This window comes from Poeciliopsis prolifica, unplaced genomic scaffold (genome assembly GCF_027474105.1).
Source record: "Poeciliopsis prolifica strain line A6 unplaced genomic scaffold, Auburn_PproV2 SCAFFOLD082, whole genome shotgun sequence".
Taxonomy (NCBI): Eukaryota; Metazoa; Chordata; class Actinopteri; order Cyprinodontiformes; family Poeciliidae; genus Poeciliopsis; species Poeciliopsis prolifica.
Genome location: NW_026562457.1, coordinates 1 through 14,722, shown reverse-complemented (window position 1 = coordinate 14,722; position 14,722 = coordinate 1). Strand labels below are relative to the sequence as shown.

At 44.0% G+C, this 14,722-nt stretch overlaps 1 pseudogene; it reads left to right on the top strand.

Moving 5' to 3' along the window:
- Positions 1-14,404, top strand: part of LOC129352909 (intermembrane lipid transfer protein VPS13D-like) — a 36,094-nt pseudogene extending 21,690 nt beyond the window's left edge.
- The last annotated feature ends 318 nt before the right edge of the window (positions 14,405-14,722 follow it).

Below are 14,722 nucleotides of genomic sequence, written 5' to 3'. Positions count from 1 at the left end.
TGGCTGACCTTTGACCTGATTGACCTGCAGATTCAGTTTCCTGCACTGGACATCCGTCTCTCCTACAACGACATCCAGCTCTTCCTGTCCATCGCCAAGTCCATCTCTGCCGCCCAGGCTCCGCCTCCTCAGGCTGATTCAGCCAATGGAGCGCCGCCACGCAAAGATGGCGTTCAGGAAAAGACGGAAAGCCTCATGGGTATGAGAGGCCGGTTCCCTCTGAACCCGAAAGTTTTAGAGCTTATTTCCACTTTGTAGTTAATTATATTATTATTTTTTATGTCATGTGCAGGTAGAGCTGCTCTGCTGCTTAAACCTGAGCTTCAATAACAAAAAGCTACATAATCTTTAAACTTTAATACGTTTATAACAAAGTTATGTCAGATCATGTTTTCTTGGTTAATCTCAAGTCATAAAGACATTTTGAATAACATCAACTTTGTATTATAAGTCTCACGGTTTTCCAAATGGCACTTTATGACAACAGTCATAAATATTCAAGAAGACTTACTTCCTGTTCATGACGGCGTTATATCATGTCATGACGGCGTAAGCATGACAAAATCGCAATATCCAAATTAGCTCAAATAAATATATTGATTTGTGTATCTAATACATTTTCTGTTTGTAGAAACCAAGCTGAGCCACTTACAAAACCTTGGCTTCAGAAGAGAGGACTGCAAAAAAGCCCTGAGCAGCTGCAAAGGTGAGTTTGAGTTTTTGCCACGTCTTCCCCCATTACTCCCTTTTAAAAAGAAATGGCAGAAACAAGAATTGTCTTTTCTCAGAAATCTCTCTTTAATACTTCAAATTCAGTTTTTGTTCTTTGGCTCAGGCCAGCTGGACCAGGCCGCCACCTGGCTGTGGGAGAACTCGGAGAACATGGGGGGCTTCCCAGAGGCCGGGCCGACTCCGGCTCCAGCAGCCACGCCTGGCCTCTGTCCGGCGTGGAGGTGAAGGCTGAGAGCGTCTGCATCTGCTTGATCGATGACTGCCTGGACTGTGACATCCCGCTGGCTGAGCTCACCTTCTCCAGTAAGCCCCTCTCCTCTCTCTCTCTCATGCTCTCTCTCTCTCTGTCTCTCTCTCTCTCTCTCTTTTGCTCTCTCTCTCTCTCTCTCTCTCACCGGTTAATCATGAACTCTGACCCCAGCTGAGCCGAATGAGACCTGCAGAGCTTCACATGTTCTTCTAGGTTCTTTTGTGACCCAAATTGACGATTTAAAAAGAAGAAAATAACCTTCATAAAAATCATTTGAAAAATGTTTGTTTTCTGAAGTTATCTTGGTATAATATTGACATTAGTTTGACCAGAGACATTTTAGTGTGACAGAAACAGAATAAATCTATAAGTGTGAAATAATTCCTGCAGTGAGGTTTGACTACAAAACCAGAGATTTTTATGTGTTAACTACATTAAACCAAACACACATTTGTTTAAAAACGACCTTTAATAATCCTGAAACTCAACATTAACAGGTTAAATATCATGCCAGATTAGTTTTTGATGAATTATTAGATTCTCATATGTTCAATTAGCTTTGGTTTTGTTCATACATGTGAAGCTTCATTCAGCTTGACGGTTTCATGTGGAAACAGTGACGGTGAAAATGCCACCTGCTGTGTTTACTGCAGGACTAAATGTGCTGCAGCGCATTGGCTCCACCCAGGAAGGAAACGCCAGCTTCACGCTGTCCGGAGACTATTACAACAGAGAGCTGTCAGGTAAACCCGCTGCAGATTCACCATATTCACATGGAAAGATGCACCAGGCTTCAGCGTTGTCCCGGTCAAGCATTTAAGTGAACATTTATCAGATTCCTAAAGTTTTAGAAGCTGGTGTTTTACATTGAAAAATACAATTAAAAACTTTAGAAACATGTCACAAGGTTTGATGATTTTTCTAGATCCTCAAGTTGAGATTTTTTATTATTTATTTACATTTTTTACTTTAAAACGTTCTGTAACTGGACATCGTGGTATTCTTTAACTCAGCTTTCTTTCCATCAAATTGTCATTCGGATTTTGAACAAACATTTTAAACGTTTGCGGATGAGGCAGTTTTCCACCTCCTGGTCTGCAGCGACACAAAGCGTGATGTCATCACACGTTGACGCGACACATGACTGTGAGAAACAGGAAGTAACGGTCAGACACCAACATGGAGTTTCCTCCCTTTGGAGGTTCTAGAGCCTCTTGTATTCCTACGTCTCTTGAGGCGGATTTGATCTTTTCTGACACGTTTCCATCTCCTTCTATAGCCGAAATGTAGCAAACGTTCCCATCTTTAAAAGATGTCAAAGTTCAGACCTCCAGAAAAGTCTTTCCATCTTTCTCCACGTTCGTTTGAAATCTCTCCTTCCTGTTTATTACAGCCATGAGTCAACGAAACGATGAGGCCTGTGGTTGATCTGCTTCAAACCAGGAGATGGAAACTGATTCACTGTTTTTCTTTGTGCGACATTTAAAAGTTGGCTGGAAACATGGCCAATTATGCGATCAGTTCATGTTTTTTCTTTTCATTTCGGGAGCTTTGCTAGGATAATAATGTCGCTCCAAATTTTCCGTGGAATTGAAAATTTACAATTAAACAATGGAGGAACAATTTGCTTCGATTGGTCACTAAGCGTCGGGTTTGATTTCCGATGAGGCTGCAGCTTCGATCTCCTGCTCAAGCAGAAGCAGGGTTGTTGCCGCAGCTCTGATCCAACTGTGAAAAGCGACTGAGGAACTTCCTGAACGCTGTGTGACCCGACGGGCCGGAACCGCGCAGAGCGAGTCCAGCCAGCACCGACCTTTGTCCCGGTGTTTGGACCAGAAGTGAACGGGATTCAGGTTCAGCGTTTGTGTGTGTGTGTGTGTGTGTGTGGTGTGTGTGTGTGTGTGGTGTGTGTGTGTGTGTGTTGTGTGTGTGTGTGTGTGTGTGTGTGTGTGTGTGTTGCAGGCTGGGAGCCGTTCATCGAGCCCTGGCCCTGCGTCCTGTCCTGGCAGCACCAGGCTGCTGGCCGACTCCACCCTCCACGCCTCAAGATCGGCGTCCGAGCGAAGCAGAGGCTGGACGTCAACATCACCTCGGTTCTGCTGGGTGAGTCTGAGATGACCGACAATTCATTTAGGAATCGATTAATCGATCACTCTGACAATTAATCAATTGTTCTGGTGATTAATCGTATAAAGAAAATGGAACAGTTTTTGTTTAAGCTTTTTTTTTAAGCAATTTTAGAAATAAATGATGAAAAATAAGCAAATATGACATTTTCTTTTTAAATAAGATAATTTGCAGCTTGAAAATCCTTCTTGCATCAACATGTGGCTTTTCTGCTGGGTTGAACATCAACACAGAGTCGGGGCTGATCTGGTGATCATTTATTGGATTAGCTAATTAATAATTGGATAGAAATCTGACATTTTTACAGAATTCAAACCAGGTGAACCTATAAAACTCATTTGAGGAGTTTTGGGTTTTACATACTTTCAGACTAATATGTTTAGCTTTTATCTTAAATTCAAGATGTATGCACACATAACTCTCAATTTTGACTAAATTGCTGCTCAGTGAGCTTCCTTTCAGCAAATTACCTTTTTTGAGTCTGTATTGACGATTATTGAAATGATCAATTCCACACAATTAATCTGATGAATCGTTTCAGCACTAAACTCGTCTTCCTCTTCCTGTGACCCGTCCAGATCAGTACAAACCACCAAGACTTCCTGGATGGCTGATTACTGTAAGGCAGAAGAGCCGGCTCCTCCGTCTCCGCCCCCCAGTGCTTGGAGTCCTCGGTCGACCCGCCTGGCTTTGGACAGAGTGAGCTCCCGTCAAACACACAACAGAGCTTATCAATTAAAAGACGCAGTTCCTCACTGGAACCGCTGAGCAAAAACAAGCTTGGAACGAGAAACGTTTTCCTATTTTATTGCAGTACTTTCAGGACTATCAGTGGCCCCAGATGATGTGGCAGAAAAACAACATAATACAATATAAGTTTGAGTTTCAGTGTCAAACATCTTGATGTGGATGAATAACATGCAGCACAGAAAGCAGGACAGGGCTAATGGAGCGTGAACCCTTTTGTCAGTTTCCTGACTCTGTTTCCTCCATTTTTCTCTCCGTTTCCTGTTTCCTCTGTGTCTCTGTTTCCTGTTTCCTCTGTGTCTCTGTTTCCTGTGTCCTCTGTGTCTCTGTTTCTGTTTCTCTGTGTCCATCTGTCTCTATTTCCTGTTCCTCTGTGTCTTTATTTCCTGTTCCTGTCTCTCTGTTTCCTGTAACCGTGTCTCTCTGCGGTCAGGTGCGCCTCTGACTCACCTTAGAACTAGGAGCACAGCCAGCCTGACGAGCCTCCAGCAGCAGACTCTCCTCCAGAGGTACCAGTCAGATTCAGCACTTTCACCCTTAGCAATCATTAACCACCTGAAGGATTCAGCAGAAAGGAAACACTTCTTCTGCATCAGGAAAAGTTAGGACAGCGTTGGATAAATATTACTTCGTCTGCACAAAATCTCACGAAGTGTTTTTGTGAGTTTCTGGTGCAGATATCTTAGAAAACTAACTTACAAGTAACTTTCAGCAAAAATAGGAGCTGCTGTCAAATCAATAATTCCTCATATTAATTAAAAAATACTGGTTCCAATGGCAGATTATTTCACTTATATCTGTTTTTATCAATATAAGGAATTATTGACCCTTATATGTTGCTAAAAGTTATTTTCAAATTAGTTTTGTCTTGTATCAAATGTTCTAAGATGTTTGCACTATAAACCCGACCAAAACTTCCAGGTAAGATTTTGTGTTTTCATTAAATAGAAATGTGATTAAAATCACATGTGAATAAGTTTGTTCATGTGATAATTCATTGAAAACATCACCGGATCCTCCTGGTCGGATGTTTCCTTGGCAGAAAAAATAGGTTGTTTTAAGAATCTGCGGGACATTCTGAGTGTGCGGCCATGTTTTCCTCTGTCAACGCTCCCAGTTCACCTTTTCCCCTCTATACTTTGCTCTGCATCTTCGCTCTTCATGTCTGAAGCACTTTTCACGGTCCGATAAAATATAAATGATTAATGACTATAGGGCTGAGACAGTTAGTCCAATTAATTAATCTGTTATTGAAACCAACTCATTTAGTAATCAATTAATCATCAGCTGGAGAACACAGAGCCTAATAAAGACCATATGCTGAAACAACAACACAGTCAAATCAGGAATTAAGCCAAAATGTGCAAAATATAAACGTTTTCCATTTATGATGAAAAACCTTCTCTGTCTGTAAATAAGTAGCAGAGTTTTAGCTTTAGGGTCAAAAATCTGTAACGCAAAACTCAAATTAAGCAGCTGTTGCTATCTAATTATTAATAAAATAAATAATCAAGAGATCAGCAGAAATATGTCAGCTTTTCACATGATCATTTGTAATGTTTAATAAAATAAGCTGAAGTGGATGAAAAATCTGCAGCAAGTGAAATTTTTGAATCTGATGAATCACTGGAATAATCATCAATTACTAAAATAATCGTTAATTACAACTTATTTCTGGATTATCCAGAATTTGTGGCTTATTTTGCTTTGACACTTTACAATTTATAAATTATATTTCGTTATAGGTCTGCAAATGTAGCTCTCAGATTCTTTGTTTTCTCCAAAGATGTGAAGATATCAAAGAGGCGGCAGCCGTTGTCCCATTTGCCCTCCGAAACCACACAGGCTGCACCATGTGGTTCGCCACGTCGACCACAACCCCCACGAGGTACGTCCAATCATAGCGCAGGACCAATCACTGCACCAATCACAGCACCAATCACAGCACCAATCACTGCAACCAATCACAGCACCAATCACAGCACCAATCACTGCACCAATCACAGCACCAATCACAGCACCAATCACAGCGCAGGACCAATCACAGCACCAATCACAGCACCAATCACTGCACCAATCACAGCACCAATCACAGCACCAATCACTGCACCAATCACAGCACCAATCACAGCACCAATCACTGCACCAATCACTGCACCAATCACAGCACAGCACCAATCACAGCACAGGACCAATCACAGCACCAATCACAGCGCAGGACCAATCACAGCACCAATCACAGCACAGGACCAATCGTAGCACCGATCACCTGTCCATCCATCCTCTCACCCTCCTTCCAGTAATGAATGCACTCTTCCCTCTGTCTCCACAGGGTGGCGCTGTCCCACAGCAGCAGCGCTGACTCCATCTCTGACCTCCAGAGTTCACGAACTGAAGACGCTCACAACCTCAGTCAGTGGAGGGAGGTTCTGCCCGGCGAGGAGATTCCCTTCGAGTTCGAGGCCCGAGAGAAGCTACGTCACCGGTACGTCCGTCCGTCCATTCGTCCGTCCATCTCCATCTGTCCGTCTCTCCATCTGTCTCTGACTCGGAGCAGTAGTCCACTCTGAGCTCACATCCTTTTAATGGCACCAATCAACACTCTACCTGGATCTCTGACCTCTCTGCCTTCCTCGTCCTCCTCTTCCTCTTCTCTCGTCCTCCTCTCTCCCTCTCCTGCAGACACACTCATGAGCTGAAGCTCCACCAGCTGCTGGTCAGAGTCTGTGGCTGGGAGCAAGTGAGCCGGTGTCGGTGGAGAAAGTGGGGGTTTCTTCCGATACGCTGCTCCGACAGAAAAACTCCTCAAACACTGTGAGAACAAACCCAAAGTAGCAGAATGTCTGTGACGGTTACAGAGCCGCTCTGCCATGTTGTTTTCCATCTCTCTGCCGGCAGGTCGGCAGCCCGATCAGCAGGACCAACATCATCCACCCTCATGTTTATGTACGTTCGTTAACCAAAAACATCCTGAAAAAAGTAAAGGGTTCTGCAGCACATCCACATGTTAGGTTCTCATAGTCAAGCTAGCATAACTGACCTCTGAAATGCGATACCCTCAGAGTTTATCGAACATCACATCCCTATTTTAGTTTTCCTGACTCAAGCATAGCAAATTTTTCTACAGATTTCACTCTGTGGTCGTTTCCCACAGTTCTCAGAGCTGCCCCGTCAGGGTGGTGTTCGCCATCACCATGGAGGGCAGCGCCCGAAAGGTCATCACCGTGCGCTCGGCCCTGATGGTGAAGAATGCCTGGATGTTCAGATGGAGATCAGGCTGGATAGTCCCTCTGCACCCGACAGTGAGACTCCTTCCTCACACCCTGCTGGGAGAATCGGATGCAGAACGGTTTTAAATGTTCTGTGTTTTTGTACAGAGCCGGTGGTGCTGCCTCCCATCCTGCCCGGCCAGTCGTTAGCCATCCCCCTCCACCTGACCACCTGGCGGCTGCAGGCCCGGCCTCAAGGCATGGGTCTGTTCTTCTGCAAGGTTCCGATCCACTGGACCAGCGTGGAGCAACCCGGAGAGGTCAAAAGCAGCAAGAGGGACTGCCAGTCAGCTGATTTTGATGAGTCAGTCGAACGCAGCTTCAGGTAAATGCTGGTTGTTCACGCAGCCTTAACAAGTAAAATCATCAAGTCCTTCAAATGTCTTAAAGGGGCAGCGTGACGTGGAATCAACTTCTTGGAGCTTCACGTTATTTTATAATGTTATTCCCTGGAGTGCTGCTGTGATTCTTTCGTGCATGTTTAAGAAAGCCTTCATTTTCCATGGCAACCATTCAGCTGGCGGCAGCACGGCGGCCATGTTGCCGCGCAGAACGTCTTCCAGCTCCATTTGTTAAAACCACAGAATGAATGACGTTTCGCTTCCTGAAATAAACTGCTGCTCCTCTGTTTAGACTCAACGTTGCATTCTCTTCAGTTTTCTCTGGAAAAAAAAAGTAAAATAAATTAGCGGCTAATAGCTAACTAGCTGCTAAAACACCCCTGCTAGTTAGCTAGCGAGCGTTTTTGCATCTTTAAGTTTAAATATGTCACCAGGGTCAGTTGCAACCTAAACGATGCAACATCGTGTTCTGTGAAAAAAAACTTGATTCTTTTCTACATTTCTGTAGTGATTTAGTTCTTGAATTTAATTCATACTGGTCTCTAAAAGCCTTACATTTGAGTTGGTGGAACCTGCAAAGACCCTGAAATGCATTGTTTTCTTCTCGCCACCCCAGAACCATTCCTGGTATTTATTAGCTTTAATGAAAATATTCTGATTTTTTGCAGATTCTGTGTGGTCATCAAGAAGGAGAACTTTCCAGCGCAGCAGCCGGCGAAGCCGCAGGTTTCCGGGCGGCGCTCAGCAGATCTACCGGCAGCCGGGTCATACCATCTACCTGCTGCCCACCGTGGTGCTGAACAACCTGCTGCCCTGTGACCTCCACTTCTACATCAAAGGAACCGACATCAGAGGCTCTCTGAAGCCCAGAGATGAGGCGGTGCTTCACTCTGCGGACACGTCCCAGAACATAGAGCTGGGTGGGGAAACTCGCTCTCTGATTGGTCTTTAGCCCCCAGCAACCGGCCCGGTTTCATGCTGGGCCGATGTGTTTGCAGGAGTCCATCTGGAGAATTTCCCGACTGCAAAGAGCTGGTGATTCTCCTGGCACTCAGAACTACATGGTGGGCATGAGGCTGTACGACACCAACAGGCAGCAGCTGAGTCTCTCACCATCCGCATCGTCCTGAGAGCAAAAGGAGCGCTGAAGATCCTGGTCTCTGCTCCCTACTGGCTCATCAACAAGACCGGTCGGTAAACCTCAGATTTAGGCTTTAGTTTGCTGATGACCTAAATAATGCACAACGTCACTGGAAAAAGCTTTCAAATGTGGATATAAGCATAAAAAATTTTTGTTTCCCAGTATGTGCAACATGGCCGCCGTTCCATTTACTTTCATAAAATGTTTCCATTTCCATTACTTTCATGAACTTTTTGCAACATCACGTTTTCAACATCGACTGGAAAAAGCCAAATATCTGAGACGGAGTGATGATCCTCTCAATTGTTAGCATTAGTTCCAATCATTTTTGCTTTTAGAGATGCAGCTTTAGCTTCAGATAATTTTTTACATGTTTTGCAGTAGCTTTGATAAATAATTTTTGTCTTTAGCATTATCTTCTGCTAATTTTTGTCATGTGGCTAACAGTTTAGCATTAGCATCCAGTAATTTTTCTGCAGGTATAGCGGTACCGTCTGCTAAAACATTTTGTCTTCAAGTTTAATGCTTTAACTCAGTGCTTCTCAAATAGTGGGGCGGGCCCCCTTTGGGGGGCGCGGTGCGATACCTGGGGGGGCGCGTGATCCTGGGGAACAGGCTTTTTTTTTTGGCCGTACTAGTATAAAGTGTAATTGCGCACAGTAGGCGGCAGTGGCGCTCTCATTGTTACTTCTGTCACGTTTGCGACAGTGCAACATTTTACGACTTACAAGACAACAGGTTTGCCTTGGTTAGCAGTGTTAAGTCAACAAAAAGCTCCGACTGCGTTCTGTCTATGGCCTCCGTTATTCAACAACCCCAACATGAAAAAGTTTTTCACAGGGATGAAAAGAAAAGCGGAGAGAGACAAAGATAATGAGACAACAGAAAGTCAACCGAAAGCTAAGAAGAGGAAATACGACGAAGCGTATTTAGCGCTTGGCTTCACTGTGACTACAGTTGGAGAAGAGGAAAGACCGCTGTGTTGCTGTGTCTAAAAATGCTCGCAGCGGACAGCATGAAGCCAAATAAATTAGCGCGTCACTTAAATACGTTACATCCCAATCACGCCGATAAGCCGCTAGAGTTTTTTCAGCGAAAACGTGCTGAATATTGCCAACAGTCATCCCGCTTTGTGAAGGCTACTTCAGTAAACCATCGAGCGCTGCTAGCATCATATAAGGTGGCGTACAAATTGCGCAGTGCAAAAAACCCACACCATAGCAGAGGAGCTGATATTGCTGCAGCAGTAGACATGGATTTATTTATTTTTAATTTCAGGCATTGATGCACTTAAAATCTTTTCTGTTGCAGACTTAAAACACAATTTAATAAAGTTATTCTTTGTAAGTTTGACCACATGTCTTTCTTTTTTTCTTTAATGTTAATGAAAAAATGTTATGCAGAGATGGATAGTCACGGTGGGGAGTGGGGGGCGCGAATAGTTTTCTTGCTAGGGGGGCGTAACGGAAAATAATTGAGAAGCACTGCTTTAACTTCTGCTAGTTTTTTTAAAATGTGTTGAGTAGTTTAGCATTAGCTGTAGTTATTTCTTATAATTAGCAATTTAGCACTAGCTAAAGTAATTTTTATGCTTTTAGTGATTTAGAATTGCTTCCAGTAATTTTTTTGTGTGGTTTGTGGTTTAGCGTTAGCAGAGCTAAGATTCTTGTTTAGTGGATTAGCTGCTAGCTACGTAGTTAGCCGTGTTCACTACCAGCAATAGATGCAGAGACTCATATTATTGCAACCCAGAAAACAAATTGGAACTAAAATAGTAATTTTTTGTAAAAAAATCATTTTCCATGACAACCAAGTCGGCCATCTTGAAAAATCCAAAATAATGAAAAATTGTGATTTCTATGGGTCCAAGAATTGATCTTACACAAAGAGTATTTGTCTTTCATAAATATTGGCAAATCTAGTGGAGAAACGAATTTTCCTTGACAACCATGGTGGCCATCTTGTATTTTTCAGTATCAAAATTTCTTCTTTTTCAAAAAGTCCCTGTGAGCATCTGTGCCACGTTCGGTTCTTGTATCTTGCATGTGAAAGATTTTGCTGAACTAATCATTTCCCTGTTTGGTTCCTCAGGTCTGCCGTTGATTTTCCGTCAGGACAACACCAAAACCGACGCGGCGGGGCAGTTCAAGCATGAGTTGGCCCGCAGCCTCAGCCTTTGCTGTTCTGCTACACAGACAAGGAGCAGCCGTCCATGTAAGCAAACCAACGCTGCTCTTTGCTGCCAGAGGAACCGGGGTTTCTCTCATTCCTGCTTCATTCCTGCCCGTCTTTACTCCAGGTGCACAATGCGGATCGGGAAAGGGATCCACCCAGACGGCGTTCCCGGCTGGTGCCAACGCTTCTCCCTGGACGGAGGCAGCGGAGTCCGAGCGCTGAACGTCACCCTGCCGGGGAACAAACCGGGACTCATCTACAACATAGGCAAGATGCTCTGCGTCAGATTTAAGATCAGAGACCAATGAAGCCACATCTCAGAGCTAAACAGACATTTGTGCTGAAAACAAACCGCCATGTTGTTTGGGGCTGTTGACTCTTTAAGTCACCAGTTTCAGGATTTGTCCTCTATGAAGCAGCAGGACCTGGTCACCTTCTGTAATGTAATCAGACTGATACATAATCAATGGATTTAATGATTCAGTTACTCCGAATCAGCAGCATGCATGTAGGGAGCAACAAATAATTATTTTAGTAATTGATTATTCTATTCATTTGTCTTAAGATTAACCAGAAATACTGTCACATTTAGCAGATTTTAGATTTACTCTCTTAAATTATTTGGGAAAATATAAAAATAATTAAATCACTTTCTAAATAAGTAAATACATTTGTTCAGTTTTGGTTTTATTACTGTGCTGTTCTGTCAGTAAACGACCTTGTTGAGTTTTATACGCCACTAAATAAGCTAAATTAGTTAACAATTACTTAAAAAATGGATTCATCACGAATAATCGTTCCAACTCTTTATGCATGTTGGGTCTCTGAATTCTGCTGCAACTGGTGAGTGAACTGTAGAAGTGTTACTTAAACCCAGCAGTGACCGTTTCCTCAATCGTTCCTGCAGGAATAGACGTGCGTAAAGGGAAGGAAACTACAGAGACACCACATAGTGACCTTTGCCCCCCGCTACCTGCTGGATAACCACTCCACACACAAGCTGGCCTTCGCTCAGAGAGAGTTTGCAAGAGGAAAGGTGAGAACAGATTATTAGTTCTCATTGTTGAGGAGTTTAACTGGAAAATGTGATGGAAAATGGGGATTTTTATCCTTAAAGTTGCTTAATGATGGTATGCTGGGTAAATCATTCGATTTGATACATTTTCCTGAAATCTCTCCTTTTCCTAACAAGCTCTGAGTCCTTCTGTCCAATGTGAAGAAGGATGTCAGTGATGCATGACGTTTATTATTTCCAACAGGTACAAACAAATGCAACAGAAAAATGCTGCAATCACAGAAAATAGAAGCAAACTGGAAAACTGTGATAAAAACAACAGCAAGTAGAAAATGCTCCAAACTGAAGTCCTCCAGACCAGTAGAGGGAGTCGATCATATGGGAGCAAACGCTCAGTAAAGAATGGATGTCATAATTTAGCAAGATGGCCAGAAGAAAATATGCATTATAGTTTCAATATTACAGACTCCAGACTCCCTCTAGTGGTCTGGAGGACTTTGTGGAGCGATTTTCCCTCTTGCTTCTATTTTCTGCTGTTGCTTTTCATTTACAAAGTTTTTCTGCTGCATTGTTTTTTGTTTGCATCATTCATGCATTTGCTGCACGTTTTGAACCCGTCAGCCGCCGTAGAAAACTCAAACATGCCCTAAAAAGTGGTGAAAATGAGCTTTCTCATGAATTACACATCAACAACTAATGGTGCTTTTCAGGGCGCCTCCAACCCTGAGGGGTACATTTCCACCCTGCCGGGCTCTAGCGTGGTTTTCCACTGGCCCCGGAACGACTACGACCAGCTGCTGTGTGTGCGGCTCATGGACGTCCCACAATGCACCTGGTCCGGGGGCTTCGAGGTCAACAAGCCAAAGTCCTTCCACATCAACATGAGGTAAAACCGGCAGTTTGGTTTCTGCAGATTCTGTTCACTCGTTTGCTCACATCACTTGCAAAGCCGTTGCTGAATGATGAATAAGAAATGGCTTATTGACCTGCCGAAACAGTCGTTTTATTCTGGAGAGAACTACCAAAGCTTTTAAATAAACTGGTGCTGCTGCTGGTGGTGCTGCTGGTGTTGCTGCTGCTGCTGCTGATGCTGTTGCTGCTGATGCTGCTGCTGCTGCTGATGATCTGCTGCTGGTGCTGCTGGTGGTGCTGTGGTGCTGGTGGTGCTGGTGTCCTTCCTTCCTCCTGACTGAGGATGTGTTGCTGTGAACAGAGACACGCTGGGGAAGTGCTTCTTCCTGCGGACTGAGATCAGCCTGAAGGGAGTCACCTACCTGATTTCCTTCACGGACACGGATCAGCTGCCTCCACCTCTACGCATCGACAACATGTCGGAGGTACGCCGCCGCCGCCGTCTCGCTTACCAAACACCCAGCTTAATTACCACTTTGAAACTTATTTATGGGAAGCTAAGTGTGCTAAAAGTCTGTGCCCACCACTGATGATACCTGTGAATAAAGTGAACTGTTAGTATTTCTTTAAACTTCTGCAGTTTGTTTTGTGTTTTGAGCTGTTGCCGTGACAATGACTACTGTTCCTGGGATCCACATCCTCAGAAAAAAACTTTTATGACAAAAAACTTCATTAAAACATTTGTGACGAGGCATAAATATTCACTTTAGTAAATAGGCTTTTTAAAAACTCTGTAATTTGTTGTAGTTTTTTATTCCTCTAAATTAGCAACGTCTGTGCAGCATTCCTGTTGCATTATTCAATAGGAAAACCGCCTTGTTTTAAATGCTGCACAGTTTGGCTGCATGACAGTTTGATTATAAAACATTAATTTCTGAAATAACCTCATTTTAACCAAAGGCCGACATGATGCTTTGCATCCTGGTAATATTTTTACCTGGAACGATTCTCAGAAAGACAAGCTGCTCTATTTTGAACTAATTCTTTCTTCCTTGTATTTGGATCAGTTCCATGTCTCAAAAACATAAAATACATGACAAACGTAAATAAACAAATACAAAATGGAGGCCATGGATCAATGGCACTATGATCAAAAAATGTCGTTTCCTGCTAAACGACATAAGAAGGAAACATCCCGTTGTAGTTTGGCTAAAAGTTTCTGATTTGAGAGATTCATCCTCAGCGTTTATGAAGTGAACGTGTTTTCGTAGCAGCCGTCAGATGGAGCTGTTAACGGCCGGATGTTTGACCTTCAGGTTCCGATCCAGTTCTGGCAGCAGGGCGTGGCCGACCTGCGCCTGCAGTCCGAGGTGAAGGCGGCGTCGGTGATGGACTACGCCTGCGACGAGCCAACGCTGCCGCGTGCATCCCCTCAACGTGAAGGGGGCGGGGTCGTCCGAGGTCACGGCCAACATGAACTTCTTCAGGGAATACAACAAGCTGTACTACGAGAACTTCATCTACATCGTCGCCACGCACACCTCCCCGTACGACCCGTACGACCCGCCGGCCGACCCGCCGGCCGACCCGCTGCGCGAACAGGTCCAGCCGACTGTTTCTGCTGAGCTAACCGAGTCGTTCTGTTGGAGCAGGAACCCGGAGCGGAGACCGGCTGGGAAGCAGCGGCTGGGCAGCGGCGCAGAGTTGGTTCTGGACGTGGACCCAAAAACCCAACGGGTCATCCTCAGGAAGAAGGTGAGAGAGGGAAGGAATCTGGACTCATCCATTCATGCATTCATCTTCCTTCCTTCACTTTAAACCAGAAATAGACGCCGTAAAAAATTATAATTTATTAAATTTTTTGTTCAGACATTAAAAGCTAAATAAATGACAGGATCTCATTTTTGTTTTGGCATAAAAAATGTGCTGAACCTGCAGATTCTGGTTCTGGTCGGTGGTTTGTTGATCCGTAAGGAAAGTGTAGTAAAATGACAGCAGTCAGAAAGTGATGTCATGAGGCTGCAGACGAGTGCTTGTTACGGAGCGATGAGGTGATTTTCCCAGTAAGTCCAG